The sequence below is a fragment of the Porites lutea genome, chromosome 10 (assembly GCF_958299795.1).
Source record: "Porites lutea chromosome 10, jaPorLute2.1, whole genome shotgun sequence".
Taxonomy (NCBI): domain Eukaryota; kingdom Metazoa; phylum Cnidaria; class Anthozoa; order Scleractinia; family Poritidae; genus Porites; species Porites lutea.
In genome coordinates, this window is record NC_133210.1 from 3,695,033 (window position 1) to 3,710,020 (window position 14,988).

The following is a 14,988-nucleotide window of genomic DNA, read 5'->3' on the forward strand; positions in this document are numbered from 1 at the left end:
GGGTGAACGTTCTCCTGAATAGGACTGTTGTCGTTGACAGTGACTGGCATTTCGACAACCTGTGCGGTAGCCATCTTCAGAGTCAAAGTGAGTTGTATCACGTCACTTGATGGTATTATACTCTGGTTATTGATCTGATTGGTCAATTACGTCGCGATGTTTTTGGTCGTCTGTCAGTTAAGCCGTGCTGTTATTGGCTATGAAGACTCGTAATCAGTAATTGGTGCGTTTCGATCCGTCTATTGTCACAGTAATAATGAATAATAATGAGTCTTTATTTCGACTCCTTATGCTACAACTATATTTCCTATATCCACGTTGAATCAGTACATGAAATTGTTGGTTTCGATCGATAATAAACTCTTTTAAAGCCTCTCAGAATGAAGACTTTAAACAATACTTCTTTTTTACTTAGCATGTGGTAGACGTACGGAGGGAGGGGTGGGCGGACGATTTTGTCACCACCTAAATTTCTTGGATGCGTATATATATATGCGTATATGGTCGGAACGAACTCATTGTATGGAAAACGGACAGTCGGTTTTTTTTCTCTCGCCTCACACGCCCTACGGGCGTGTAAGGCTCACGCGCTTCGCGCGTGTAAGACTCTGAGGGCACGCTTTACCGATTTCTTTACTGATTTTGAGAAAAAAAAAAAACGACTGTTTTGCAGTCTATAGCTCAGTAGCATTCCATCCAGCAAGAAATTTGAGGCAAGCTGCTACTAAAGAACGTTTAACAACCAAGAAAGCCTCGATCAATGGCAGTTGATCCCTAAACTTTGTTGAACTGTCTCACAGTTTTTTGTTTTGTTTTTTTTTTCCAATTTTGTCATGACAAACATTATTATCTCTATTTATTCCAATGGCATTTCTTTCCAAGAAGAAAATGTTGAGCGGAGGACTTAAGATAATTTTAAGACCGTTTGACAAGGCATATACTTAAAGGGACACAGTCAGCTACGTGACCGCACTGACCTGGACACTTGCCAGTTTGAAAAGCGTTTACCTCAACCCGAAATCAAATCTACGCGTCAGATACATCTAGAAATCCGCTTCAGTCCTGCCTAGCGTTTCATTCGATCCTCGATCTTTTACTAAAAAAATCTCTTTTGGAGCAAACTTTTACTCATCCTACTACATTATTTAATCATATTTGGCTAAAAACAGCATTCAAAGGAACATGAAACAGAAGAGGTGAGAAACGCGTAGGCGCCGGGCGGGAGAGATCGCCTTCGTTTACCAAAATAACAAAAGAAATGAATCAGTATATTGGCGAGCAAAAAATTGCTATATATATTTGGAAAATCGATGGAAAAGGTTTCATATATTTGGAAAATCAAGCTTTCTCGACCGTGAACCTCCGACAATGATTCAGACTTTGTGCGCGTCTTGTGACATGCAAATCAGCTAAGATATGGTATCTAATGCGCATCTGCATCAGCTGACTGTGTCCCTTTAAATTGTTTAAAAAAACTAAAAAGTGAGATTCTTTTGCAGGTAATGAATACGTACCCCCCAGTACAGTTACAACAGTGGCAACTGAGGCTGAAACAACAATAAAGGCAAATACGACAAATGTGACGTCAACTGTAGCAACTGAGGCTGAAACAACAATAAAGGCAAATACGACAAATGTGACGTCAACTGTAGCAACTGAGGCTGAAACAACAATAAAGGCAAATACGACAAATGTGACGTCAACTGTAGCAAGCACAACTGTGAAAAGAACGCCAACCGCAGGTAATAGCAGCTTAAAACATAAAAAGAAAGACAGTGGATTATAGATAGTTTTTACATAACGTCATCGCGTCCATATTGGTGTGCAAAATAAGGAAACGTGTACCGATACCTCTGGGGATTGAACTTCGTTATTAAGTGCGGTCCACTAGCGAGCCATTTGCCCCTTTATGTGTGTGACCGAATTTCCCAAGGTTCAATTGCCTCGATGAAATCTCCATATATACGTCAAAACGAATAAAAGAATAACCCATGACAGTTCCTGAGGTAAGTTTTATGGGTTAATAAAAACCAAAGCGGCTCAACCAATCACGAGAAAGTAGCAAGTACCAAGCAACCGAAATCACGTGTTGTTTACGTGCTTAGGTCGTCTTCGCGTCAAATCCCTAGCGAAACAACGCAAAACTGGACTCAAAGTTCGAAAACGTACTCAGCGCGGGATGATTTTTAGCGCTGCTGTGAATGATTTTACGTTTAATAAATTCAAAAGCACATTATATCGAATCACTCGCAAGTTTTCTTTACATCTTTGTTCCAGAATTCTTTCCTTATGAAGTCTTTACAACCATTTTATAAACCCTTTTGACTTCTGAGCGAGAATTAAGGCTAGAATTTGCTTTTCTTTTAAGCGCGGACGAGGTCAGCGCCTTGTTTTTTGGTCTCAAAATCGCTCTTTCCAAGCTTAATTGAAGTAGCAGTTTTATTAAAAGGGTTATAATAACGGTCGAAACCGTTTACGATTTATGTCAGCCTTCAATGTTTACAACGACGTTTTGGGTTCAAGTTTTTTCTTCCCCTTTGGCAATTTATCGCTATGTAGCCGCAAACACGAAAGTGATCAAAACTCAGAGCGAACTCAACCCGGCCTACTCTTTGGGAAGACATCTAGAGTGACCGCGCCTATTGTTCCACAGGGTTCAGAGGAGATGTGTTTGTCGTTAGAACATCAAAAGCTGTCGAAAACCTCTGAAAAAATGGGTTATTTTGATCGCGTTACAGTTTCGTTACACATTCTATAGACCGCAAACCAAGAGACTGAGGGCTCGCAAGATCGGCTTACAGCCTTCGGTCACCCTTCGGGCGACGTTGCGGTTATTGATTCTCAAAATGGCGAACAACAAAGTCGATCTGGGTCAGATAAGAAGCGAAGAAATAGTTTACAGTAGATTCATGAAGATCCCATTGGGCTAATTAATCGTGCTAAGCGACAGGTATAGACATTTTTCAAGCTGAGACTTTAAATAAGTAATTCATTTATTCACACGAAACTCCTCTGGACCCTGTGATTGTTCCGAGAAATGTGCGCATATAGCCACTGATCACGTGAGTTAAAAACGATCTAGCCAAACAAATACTGATAAGGTTTGTGAAACTTGCTAGATGACTTGAGGTCCGTACAGCCAGGAAGGCGATAGGAAGTCATGGGTACCTTATTCATGTTGAAAAGAACCCTAGTGAACTCGTGATTAGCGGACTAAATTCTTATTTCATCGATTCCGGCATTTTACAAACCGTAGAAAGTGGCCTAATATAGATGATTTAACTATTAACTGACCGTATTATTTTGTTTATACTGAGCCGAATACACTAATCTCGATCTATTAAAATTCACACTTGGCTCCAGGGCTTGGTGGAATAAAACAAAAAAAAACCTGATTAATCACTGCTGAGCCTCAAGATGATTTCTGTTGTCTTATCCTACCTAGACTGCGAGTAGTCTCTCTTTTCCTTTAGATTTAGTAAGGGGAGTGCACGAGCGCGCGCGCGAGCCTTGAGCGGCGAAGCCGTGCCCTTCCCGCCTCGCGCCTTCAGTCACGCGCGTGGTCATTTACGTGTTTTGGGCGTTTCGCTCGACGGACCAAGAAAAAAAGGAGACTGCTCGTAGTCTATCGCCTACCAAGCCTCGCAGCCAAGTATGAATTTTAATACCGTAAAATTCCGAAAATAAGCCCCTCCAAATATAAGCCCCCAAACCAGTAGCGCAAAAAACCCTCCGTTAAATCGCCCCTCCAAATATAAGCCCCCCGGGGGCTTGTTCTTGGAAAATTGCCCTCAAATACAAAGTAAAACAAAGTAACAACGGTAAATTTACTTCCAACTATAAGGCTAGCCCTATCGATTTTGAAACGAAAATTTCCCTTCGTGGATAAGCCCCTCCGAATATAAGCCCCTCCAAAAATAAGCCCCTCAAAAAGGGCCTTTAAAAAATATAAGCCCCGGGGCTTATTTTCGGAATTTTACGGTACATCGAAATTGATCTAACTGAATTAATCAAAGCAAAGTAAGGAGGAAATTTTTTGCTTATTTTTATGCAATATAAAACGTAGGGATATACTTAGCAATCAGCGAGATCAACTCACACGTACTATCATCTTTTTATCATTAGTACCTCGTTCCGCTGAAACTAACTACAAAGTTGCAATTATCATCATGGGCTGTTTACTAGGAGCTGTGACCTTCCTTGCTCTGTTTATCTTTGTGTTGTACTGTCGGATAAGAAAGAAGCCACAGACGTCTCAAGGTTCAAGTACTGAAATGAAACAACAGAAGCGGCTTCTGGAAGAAAAAGCATAATATCAAGATGGCGAATGAACATTATACTGAAGGGTAAAGGATGTTAAAGCAAAGAGTAAAAAAATAACTGATGCCCTCTCTTATGTTTTAAACAGTTTTAAGTAATTTAAATTCTTTTAAGATATTTCTTTCTTTTCTTTTTGCAATATTGTAGACGATTTTTAGGTAATGTAGCCTTCGACGAAGTGCCCCATTTATCATGAGAAGCCACGCGCGAGTTGCACGCGAAAAGAGACGCTCTTTCTCGAGCGTCCTAGCTAAACATACAGTGTTTGATCAGGTATCCACACACCCAGAAGAGGGGTGAAAAACCATGCGCAACCGGGTATCATCCTCTGCGTTAAGCGGACACCTCTAAAGATTAGACTTTAGAGAGGTTTTCTCGGGTGTCCGCTTAATACAGGTTTCATTGACAGTGCAGATATAAGTTAGAAAACATGGGGAGAATAATCTCCAATTATCCTATCTTGATAATTAAGTGTAGTTATTATATCAGTGTTGATCCAGTCCCCGTTAACTTTATATCGGATTAAGAGTCGCGTGAAGAATGCTTTTATAGAAAATACTTCCCAAGTTATTTAGATAGCAAATCAGTGTATGTCCAATTACTTTAGTCTCAATTCAATCTTTAATCTGATTGCAACAGCCCAGATTACTTTCCTCCTGAAATATGACTCCAAAAAACAGTATTCCCCTGGCAATACTGAATTTGAGCGAGAATTGTTTTGAGCTGTAGAACCAGGTTAGCTATAAAGCTTATCTTTAGAGCTCGGAGGCCTGGTATTTTTGTGAAATTTTCCTGTGATGTGCATTTGTTCAGTTCACCTTCGGTTGTTTCCTGAACTGCGAAAAAATCAAAGTCTTTAATTATGGTCCCAGGTCTTTGAATTATAGTTTAAACTTTTATATCTAACCTCGCTAATTCTGTTTATTGTTTTGCTGTATCAGTATAATTTGCTTGTAGGTGGACCAGGTATAAATTCATAGTATTTAAAAGAAAGATTTTATAGCAACATTTTATATTACGTATACTCCTTTAGGTTTGACTTTTCCAAGTATAGAGCTGTCGTATGAAGTTTATTTGCTTAGAACCAAGAGAATAGCCTATATTGCTGACAAATTTTTTTTGGCAGTGAAAGCTTCAAAAGCTGCTTGTTCATTTTCAAAATGCCGTGGCCGCCATCTTTACGGGGAGTTTTACTGAACGACGACGACAGTTTTACGACCTTTTCGCCTTTTTTTTTTCGGGATTATTTCAGTTCGCTTAAAACATCAAATGCAAGTAAATTTCCTGGAATTGAATTCTGGGGAGCCGACTAGCGAACCCAGGGTAAGAAGGAGAAAGAAAAATTCGACGTATTTTGTTTACCTCCTCCATAAAACCTCCCGTGAGGAAATTTCACGTTTCAATTTTACGTTTCTCGTTGCCTTTACCGTCGTCGTTACAGAAACTCTCTTTCGATTTTACTGAGGAAGATTGGGGAGAGTCGAAATATCAACCCTTGGGGTAGGCGTTAGGGCGAAACAAACAGAAAAAGGTCCGTCTTTAAGAACATGGGGGTCGTCTCTAATACAAGGGTTCCCCTCCTGACTTTGGAGGTTTCTGCATAGACTGCTAGCAGTTCTTCAGTTTATTTAGTCGACTGAGGGCATACTGCCACTAAGGACTTGGGGGGCGGGGGCAGTATGCACTTTGAATACGCTTGCCTGTACTGTGCGACAATCATATAATCTGATAGTCTGCTGTATGGAAATAAGGAATTCATTCTATTCTCTGTTTTCGAATGCCCCATATTACAGTTTGTTTGCCATGCCTAAATAGCCAGTTCTAGTGGAATGTGGCGCGAAGTCAGAGGAGAAAATAAATTCCCCGGATGGCCCATCGCTGTTTTTCCTGCTCACATCTCTTTGTGCAGTCCCCAAAATCTGAACGCCTGGAACAGGCTACCCAACAAATTTTGCATATCGTGAACTTGTTTTCAAATACGCGCAGGAGGACTGCTTTTTCCCAAGAGCATTCAATATAATAACTAATGCAAAATTTGGGGGACAAACAGCGTGTAGTATGGAGCATTCGAAAATATATAGTCAATTAACGAGAGCTTATACATAGGTTGTTGATACGGAATGAACATCGAGTGTTGAATGTTTTTAAAAAATGTTCCTAGATTCATTTGCATATAAGTTATTAAAGAAGTCTTTAAAATAAGAAGTTCATTCAAAAGTACCTCTCTTGGTGTCCTTAGTATCTTTCGTAGCTTGGTCGAGTATAGAGTGTAGGACTGCTTTTTGCTAGCGCCTCCACGTTCATTCCACGGGTGCTTTTGCGGTTTTTGTTAAGAATGTAAAAATTCGCGCTCTTCTAATTCCGCCAAGTGTCTAACCATGTGTCTAACTGCCTCTCTAACTTTTGAGGGCGGGGTGTGGTAATTTCAAAACATAATTTCCCGCAAAAAGCCTTCGAAAGATTAACGTTTCTTGAATTGAGTTAATAGTCTTAATAAATCCAAGTAGCCTCGGAGAGTTTTGGAATAAAATTATTGCCAAAACAAAATCCCCCAACCCACCCCCCTCAATAAATCAAATGGTCGACCCCCAGGTATCCTTTTAAATGGCGTTTGCCCAGCAGTGCTCAGAGAACGTTAACTTTCTGTCTTGTGATGGGTGCCTTGTCTTAGAAAGATGTCATCTGTTAATTTTATCATAAAAAATTGGAAGACAAGATTTCGGACTAATTGTCATTTGAGTTGGGGTGCAAGTTTCAGTCTATAAATATAGTTTTACTAGTGCTTGAAAGGACTGTTTTAGCTGAGATGTGTTGAGCTGAGCTGTACGTTTTTAACGTATTTACTTATTCTTCAAAAATACATCATCATAATACACTATTTTCTGCGGCTGGCAATTTCTACCTTAAGCACTCGAGAACGGACCATATGAAAAACTTCTTTTCAAGAATTGCTGCACAAATATGGAATAGTATTCCAGACGGTGAATCGTGCTATACCTAAATAATATATAGATTTAGCCAGGGCTAAAAGCAAAGCAGTCTTTACATATAATATAAATAGTTTTCTTAAAGAAAATATAAAATCGAGTAACACTAAAGGCAAGATGAAAACAACGAGAACGGTAAAAAACAACACTAGATCTAATTAGCAAAAAAACAACTTTGCACGTGCAGCACACTTTTCTTTTACTAATTAGCAAAAAAAAAACAACTTTGCTCGTGCAGCACACTTTTGTGTACATTTCTTTGTCGTTGTTTTGCACGACTAAAACGTGCAAAACTTTTCTGGGCGGTTTTAGCCTCCCACGCGTGACGAACCCCTAAGAACGTCTGCGTCGGAGGCTGGGGAGGTTTCAGCCTGGAAATGTTTTCACGGATGTTCTTAAATTTCAAAGATGGAAATCTAACAACTTTAAAGCAAGGTATAGACTTTCTACATTAACGAACTGTACAAGTACAATATAAATGTATATAACTGACCATACACAAATAGGAATATGCGTTGAAAAAACCAAAATTTAACATGCATTCTGATTCCATGTAAGATATTATGCAATTCAGATTTTCTGGATTTAGGAAAGTAGCAGGAGTGAAAAATATTTTGTTCTTCGCTTAGCCCCGGGTAAGTTCTTAGTATATTCTCTTAATATTTTGGCAAATTTCAGGCTAAATTAACGTTCTTATAAAAAAGGTTCTTATGAAAAAAAAGGAGTGTATGCTTGAAGAATGTCTGGTCCATCCTTTTTCATTTTCTTAAGGTTTTTATGAGTTTTTTCCTAGAGGATAAAGCATTAGTACCTGACGTTTTCAGTAGCTGTTCGTTTATCTCTCGCGCACATTTTGAGAGAAGTTCAGTAATGGTCAGTTGCTATGGTTACGAGATATGACGTCATAAGTAGCAGGTGGTCAAGCCATTTTTGTTTGAAAATACATGTTTTTTCAACTTTTTTCAACAATAAAAGTAAATCTTGTGCTAAAATCATGCAAAGTGCTCATTTATGTGTTATTTTTCACTTAACGCTAAAAAAAATTACCATTTCTCGCCGTTTTAGCCTGATTTCTAACTCTTAGTAAATTCCAAGATGGCGACCATTGTTGGTGACGTCACAGGCCTCCAGCAGCGCCACCACCAATAAATATACCTCAACTTGTTTTAAGAAGATAAATTAAGCCTTTCCACTAAACGTAAAATCGTTTCCAAATACCGCAACATATCAAAACTCCGGGGATGGGTTTTATAGAGTAAGAAATTAAATCGATGGAGCGTACCGTATACTTTGTTCTTCGCGTCTTCACAACACTCCATACCGGATATCCATTGTTAAAATTACACCGCTGATGTAAATTTAAAATATCTCCCTGAGACTGCAGGGCCAAAATGACTTAACCGAGAAAAGAAAGGTTAAAGATGGTTAAAATCAACATGAACAAAGGGCTTTATTTAGGAACTTTTGTTTTGTTTAATGCATTCGATTTCTATGAAATTTTCTGACCACTCAAAATTTACTAATCGCAAAGCATAGAATTCGATAGAGCTAGGTAGTATAAAAATTGCTAAGCTGAGTTTAGATGTAATTTACGTACTTTTTCGTTTGGTTTCAAGAGTATTAATTTTTCCCAAAAGAGTGAGCTCGCGTTATTTCACGGGACCCCGTTGGGGTTAGAGTCCTCAGTAGCGACAGAGTTCATTACTGAGTGGCAGTTTAATTCTGTGAATATAACGTGTATGACTTCTTTTTGCTAAGGATCTGTATTCTGATACTAGCTGCTGTCCATATCATCGGGAGTCAGATAACCGAACGAGTTCGCAAGGTAAAAAATGATTGTTGAAACGCCAAATTAAAAGTGGATGGTCAAAGGGTTTCTATAATAGATTTGACACCTAGAAAACAGAAACTACAGAAAAAGACCACACGGCGAACTTAAAATACTTGTATTTTTTTAGCAAATCAAAATTTTCAAACGGGCTATCTTGGTCAATTATACTTTTCCCCCATTTAACGAGAGTCATGTTTCTTTGCTAAATATAACGAGAAAACGAAAACTTCTTTTGCTCAGTGTGAATTTGTAAACAGAGCAGAAAACACTGAATTAAGCCCTGCCGGACAAAGACACCTGTTTTAAAAGCCAGATAAAAACGCTTTTTCTCCTAACTTAAATGAAAAGAAAAAGACCTATATACTTGATCGAGCTGTACAAATGATCATTATAAACCTTTGTATTGTCAACAAAACCCGGTTAATCTTTGCGCTGCGTTTCAGGAGAATTTTTTAAGTTCATTATGTTCGTACTTGCACTGACTAGTTCCGGTGAAATTATTTGTTGGGGGTATTAGACATATTTGCATAATTTTGACCACCTTTATTCGTTGCTTGTAGTGGTAATTAAGTTTCAACAGACTACTGTTTCCGAGACACTCTGAACGGTTTTTCACTCTAGGGAAGCGTTAAGGAGCTGTAAATAATTTAAAGAAAACTTTCTGAAACAATACGCTTCCGTTGTTATTTAGGTGACTATAATATTGTGTCTTCCTGCAAGCAATTTTGAAGCAATGTTATCGTACGTATTAATGTGCAAGAATCGTGGACAAACAGCAATATTTTGACGCCAATTTGACATTAGATCAGGCAAAAGAACACGAATCTTTGCCCATGAAACGTGAATCGGCAAATCTGCAAATCAATTGATTGTAAGAGCAGGTGGAATCGTTCATGCCAAGCGATGGAGGCGTACCCGCTCTCACCTCGCAACAACGCCGAGCTGCGTTGTAAAGATGTGATTGAGGCATTTGAGATAGTGCGGTCGAAGCTAGGGAACCATAAACAGCCAGTAGAACAAGCCAGGTTATTTGCGAAGATGCTTGGTCCTTCGGGCAACACAATAAACCATTTTATCTCCAAGATTTCGTGTCTCACAAACAGGCGGGTTGAACTATCATTTTTTCATCAAATTAAAACGACAACAGAAAGCTTGATAAGTGAACAAGATAGCACAGGACATTCAGCTGGTCTGGACGACCATGGAGCCACAAAAGAAAGTAGTTTAATCTGTGGGAATAAAGTTTGTCTGTCACACTTGCTCGATCTTGTTATTGTACTGATGGCTGCCGCGGAAAATTTTACTACAGCAATCAGCGAAGTAAGCGCGGAGCCTAAAGACAAAACCGACGAAGCTGATTGTGAAAATACTGCGAACCCGTTCAAGACGTTTTCCTTAAGGTTATGGAGAAGGGGAGTTAAGAGTGCTGGTCTGTTGAGAGATAAAACAAAAACAACAGTTTCTGAACGTGACACGGAAGAAAACTGCAAGAATGATGCTGTTGCCACGTGTGATGGTATCTATGAAAACAAAGAGGAAAATGAAATTCGACAATGTGGAAGCCAGCAGGTAGCATCGAAATCGTTCGGGGGTAAAGAAGTGAATGGAAAAAACAATAATTTAACGGAGAAGAGATCTTTGAGGAGTTTACCCTCATCTCTGGGGAATGAAAACTTTGAAAGAACTAAAGAGGCGAGTGGAGACAACAATTTAGTCCAAGCTTCGCAGCATGCGCAGAAGAAACAGAGAAGAAAGCTCCCACAATTGAAAGAATCTTTTGCAGGGAAGACTACAGAGGAAAGGAGGGGTTTAACGGTCTCAGTCAAGAAATTGCAAATCGAAACCGAAACTCTCCGGAACGAAGCGCAAGCTCTGAGGTCTCAATTAGAGGTACTGGTAAAGGACAACAGGGATGTAAAAGATTCTTTAGCAAGGGAAAAAACGGAAAGAGAGAATGCAATGCAGAAATGTAAAGAACTTCAGCGAAAATTAGATGAGCACGATAAGGGATCTCGAGAGCGTACGTTTTTGCTCAATTCTCGATTAGAGCGACTGCGACATGCTAAACTGGCAGCTGACCAAGGCTGCCTAAAGTTCAGCCTCAGACAAGAACGTTTTGAGGTGTACGAAGAGCAAGCGACGCTACTGTGCAAGAAGTCAATAGAGACTGTTAAAAAAGAACTGGAAGAAAGATGTGGTTTGTACGCTGTTGAACAGCGCACATTCGATGACTTTCCTTCAACTGGCGATGGATTAACAATGTACGAAGCACATAGAGAACTTCAAAACTACATTGTGGAGCTCATTAACAGATACAGAGCTGACTTAAAGCTACTCACAGGCACAAGAGACGAAGAAGATTCTGAAGAATTCATACGTGAATCCATTGGTTATCTTGCTACCATAGAAGAAAGGCAAGATTCAATGTCGAACTACCTTACCGGGGATACCGAGCGTTACAGAATCGCGTTTGGCATGCCGTTAGAACCAGCAGAGTCATTCTATGCTATGAATCATCATGTAACGAACGACGTAGAAAGTGAAAACATTTTCACATCGCACAAACGCCAAGATAGGGAGAAACCTGAGAAGCCAAGAAGAAGACCCGGCCATAGTTCAAAAACAGCCCTGACTGATGAGCACAGGGATCAATACTCGTGTCAAAAACAAGAAAGAGATGATCTTGACATGGATGAGACAAAATCCTTCAAGAATTTTCCCTCATGCAGCGGATCTATGGTCTCGAAAGTTAAACAATATCCGAAACGCAGTAACTCCCTTAATACAATAGACGAAGGCAGACACCATGTTCAGCGGTCATGTAGCTCGATAGTTGCGTTGATGAGATCTAGTCAACGGTCAAGCAACACGGCATCGGGCGTGAAGAAAAACTACATTGAGTGTTCTGCGTGTAAGAAGAACAAAGAACAAAGAAAGAGGATAAAAAAATCCACATCCAGTTGCAAGAGCCGTGATCGGATGTCTGATATTTATTATGTCTAAATTTTCATGTCGTTACGATGAGACCGATAAATTTTGAAAGTTTCCAAAAAAACGAGCTGTTTGAGTGTCTGCACACATACAGTTTATAAACATGTACATTTAGTCCCTTATGAGTTTCTGGTTTTACCCCATTCATATCTTTAAAACATATTTAAGCAGACCAAGTTTATCAAAATAAAATTTATCAACAGAGACCTGAATGATTGGCTTCTACAATTAAGTTCAAGTGAGCTGTACTCACTTGTGGTTTTAATTTGTAGTGGAAATAGAGACAAAAAATATATGTTTAAACCTCCTTTAACTCGCAATAAACATACTTGTCCGCGAAGAGTAAACGCGCGTTCGACGATCTCGAACTAAGATTTCATTGATCCCCCTGCCCCATGAAAACCACATCCTGCTCCGTTTAGGTCCAATAAAGGACTGTCCCCCGCCCCTGGGTGGCCTTACGAGTTCTACTCTCCATGCTTGTCCTGGGTCTTTGCGAACCAGATGCCGCCAAAATCATCGATCTCGTCTGTCCTTCTCTCGTGGCCTATCCCAATGCTATGGCTACCACGGTAGCTATATTTAACAGGCGCCGTCCACACGTATCCGGATATTTTCGAAAACAGCTATTTTTTTCTCGCGTTAAGCTTTCAGTTTACATTTATACGGCGTTTTCAGGCTCCAAAAACCGCAGGTTTTCTAAAACGGTCCCCAGAGTGAAGTTATTTATTAAAAAACGCCGGCTTATCGTTTTCTCTGGGGGCCGACCATTTAACTCTTGAGGGGGGGGGGGGGGGGTGGGTGATTTTGAAAAAAAATTTCCTTCAAGCGCTTGTCGAAAGAAAAAAAATGCATGCAGCACAAATGTAATAGAAAGCTTATGGGGAAAAAAGGGAAAAAAAATATCCTGCCCACCAAATTCCTAGAAAAGAGAATTCTTGATTATCACTCCTCCCCTCAAGAGTTAAATGGCCGGCCCCTACGTGGACGGACGAAAACGGATGTTTTTGAATACGATGATGTCATACATCATACAGCGGATGCCCTGTTAGGGATGATACCGTCGTCCCATTCTTTTGGCATTTTCGTGTGGATGAGCGAAAACGATTCGATACGCTGCGTGTAGATCTCCTCTTTTTTTTTTAGAAAACGGAGAATAAAATGTACCTTTAAAATATCCGGATACGTGTGGACGAGGCCGGCCCTAAGTGGACTGCGCTAAGAAATCATGATAGGTCGGAGAGGGAGTGAAGGGGCGTTGGCCGTTATATCTTTAGTACAAAAAAGTTATTTTTAGAAACTATGCCGACTAAGCGGAAACAGTTTCCGGTGAACTGGTTGCAGCAAAGCGAGGCGGAGTCAACAACAAAACTGGCGGCTTGAATAGATTTGCGAAGTGGAGGTACTATGTAAAAATACAGTTGAAGCGACCGCTCGACCATCGTTTTTATTGTAACAGGAGACTGGAATGGTATTGCGGCCCTGATAAGCGATGAATACAACGTGCGAGGGTCCTTGCAACCGTAAAAGCGACTCTGTATACGTATTTTTGAAAATGGGAAGGGAGGAAGCAAAGGTTTCAAGTTTTTTTCTCAAGGACATGATCAGGACTTTGCAGCTGTCTTGTGGTGAAACAGAAAAAGGCCTTTTCTTCCTGTACATTACATTGGACAGTTGATAACTATTCTTTGAAATCGAGGTGAATAGTAGCTGAATATTCGCGGCGAGGTAAAATATTCCTAAAGCCACTATCCACCGAAATTGAAAGGATCTCAGCAAAATCAGTAAGGAAACCATTTAAGTACAATTTGATTGACGGCTCAAATCATAAGTGAAAAATTTTCTTTTTTTACCGCCCAGTTTTATCTTTGGGACTGTAAAACGAAACTATGTGAAACTCCCGGCTTACATTCTTTATGTGCTTTCACGAAATAGACACCAAAAGCCTTAACGCTTCGTCCGAAAAATGACAACCCATTCGAACTTTTTTATTCTTTTTTAAAGGCATTTTCTTCTTACAATACTAGTAACGGCCAGCAAAAAACGGATCAAGAGTAACCATTATTGCCTAGACTGCCTGTACTGAAATTGATCATCTCTATAAATAAGTACTTTTAATTTGTTTCGTTTTGTTCCATTTACTTTTTATTGTAGCCTAAATGTAACGATTTGTTAGTTGTAGCATAATGTAGACCCAATATAATGGTGTGTCCCTTTTTCGTCGATGTAAGTGTCATACATGCCAACAGAGTAAAAAAAAATGAATTTTGAACAGTAGAAGCTAGTAGAAAGGTTCTTTAATTGAAGGGAAATGCCGCGTGTCTGGCGTCATAAACTCAGACAGGATCTCAAATCACAGGTCTACAGCGTGACCCTGCTGGTTGATGTTAAAAAGCCTCGAATTGGCAACACTAGAGGCTTAAACAAGCGACTCTCCGGCTCAACAGAGCTACCTCGTCCCCCAGGGCGCTTCTCCCTAGCTTTAGACGAGGTTGTCATCAGAGCAGAGCTCTTCCAACGGAGCTCACTAGAGCGCTGCGTTTTAGACACACATGACATGTTTACGGGCTTCGAGGGAAGGAATGAACTATCCGCGCGAGGGAACTAATTAAGCAACAGCGTTTTTGAGAGACGGACGTCAACCGGAAGTGGAATTTTTGCATCACTGGACAGAGGTTTGGTTGAAACTCTCGTGTAAATCGTATTTGTAAGACAAAAGAAACTTAGCAATACAAATTTGTTAGCGTCAAGGCATATAAAATGGGAGAGCGCTCACTTCCGGTTGACTTGTGTCGCTCAAAAACAGCTTTGCTTAAGTTCCCTTTTAAAATCCGACGACGGCAACGGCGACGTGAACGT

General features: G+C 40.0%; 1 long non-coding RNA gene across 1 annotated transcript; it reads left to right on the forward strand.

Moving 5' to 3' along the window:
• Positions 1 to 1,643: 1,643 nt before the first annotated feature.
• LOC140950947 (uncharacterized) lies at positions 1,644 to 5,188 on the forward strand. Its single transcript, XR_012167221.1, has 2 exons — positions 1,644 to 1,742; positions 4,126 to 5,188. It is a non-coding gene; the product is annotated as an uncharacterized lncRNA (long non-coding RNA).
• The last annotated feature ends 9,800 nt before the right edge of the window (positions 5,189 to 14,988 follow it).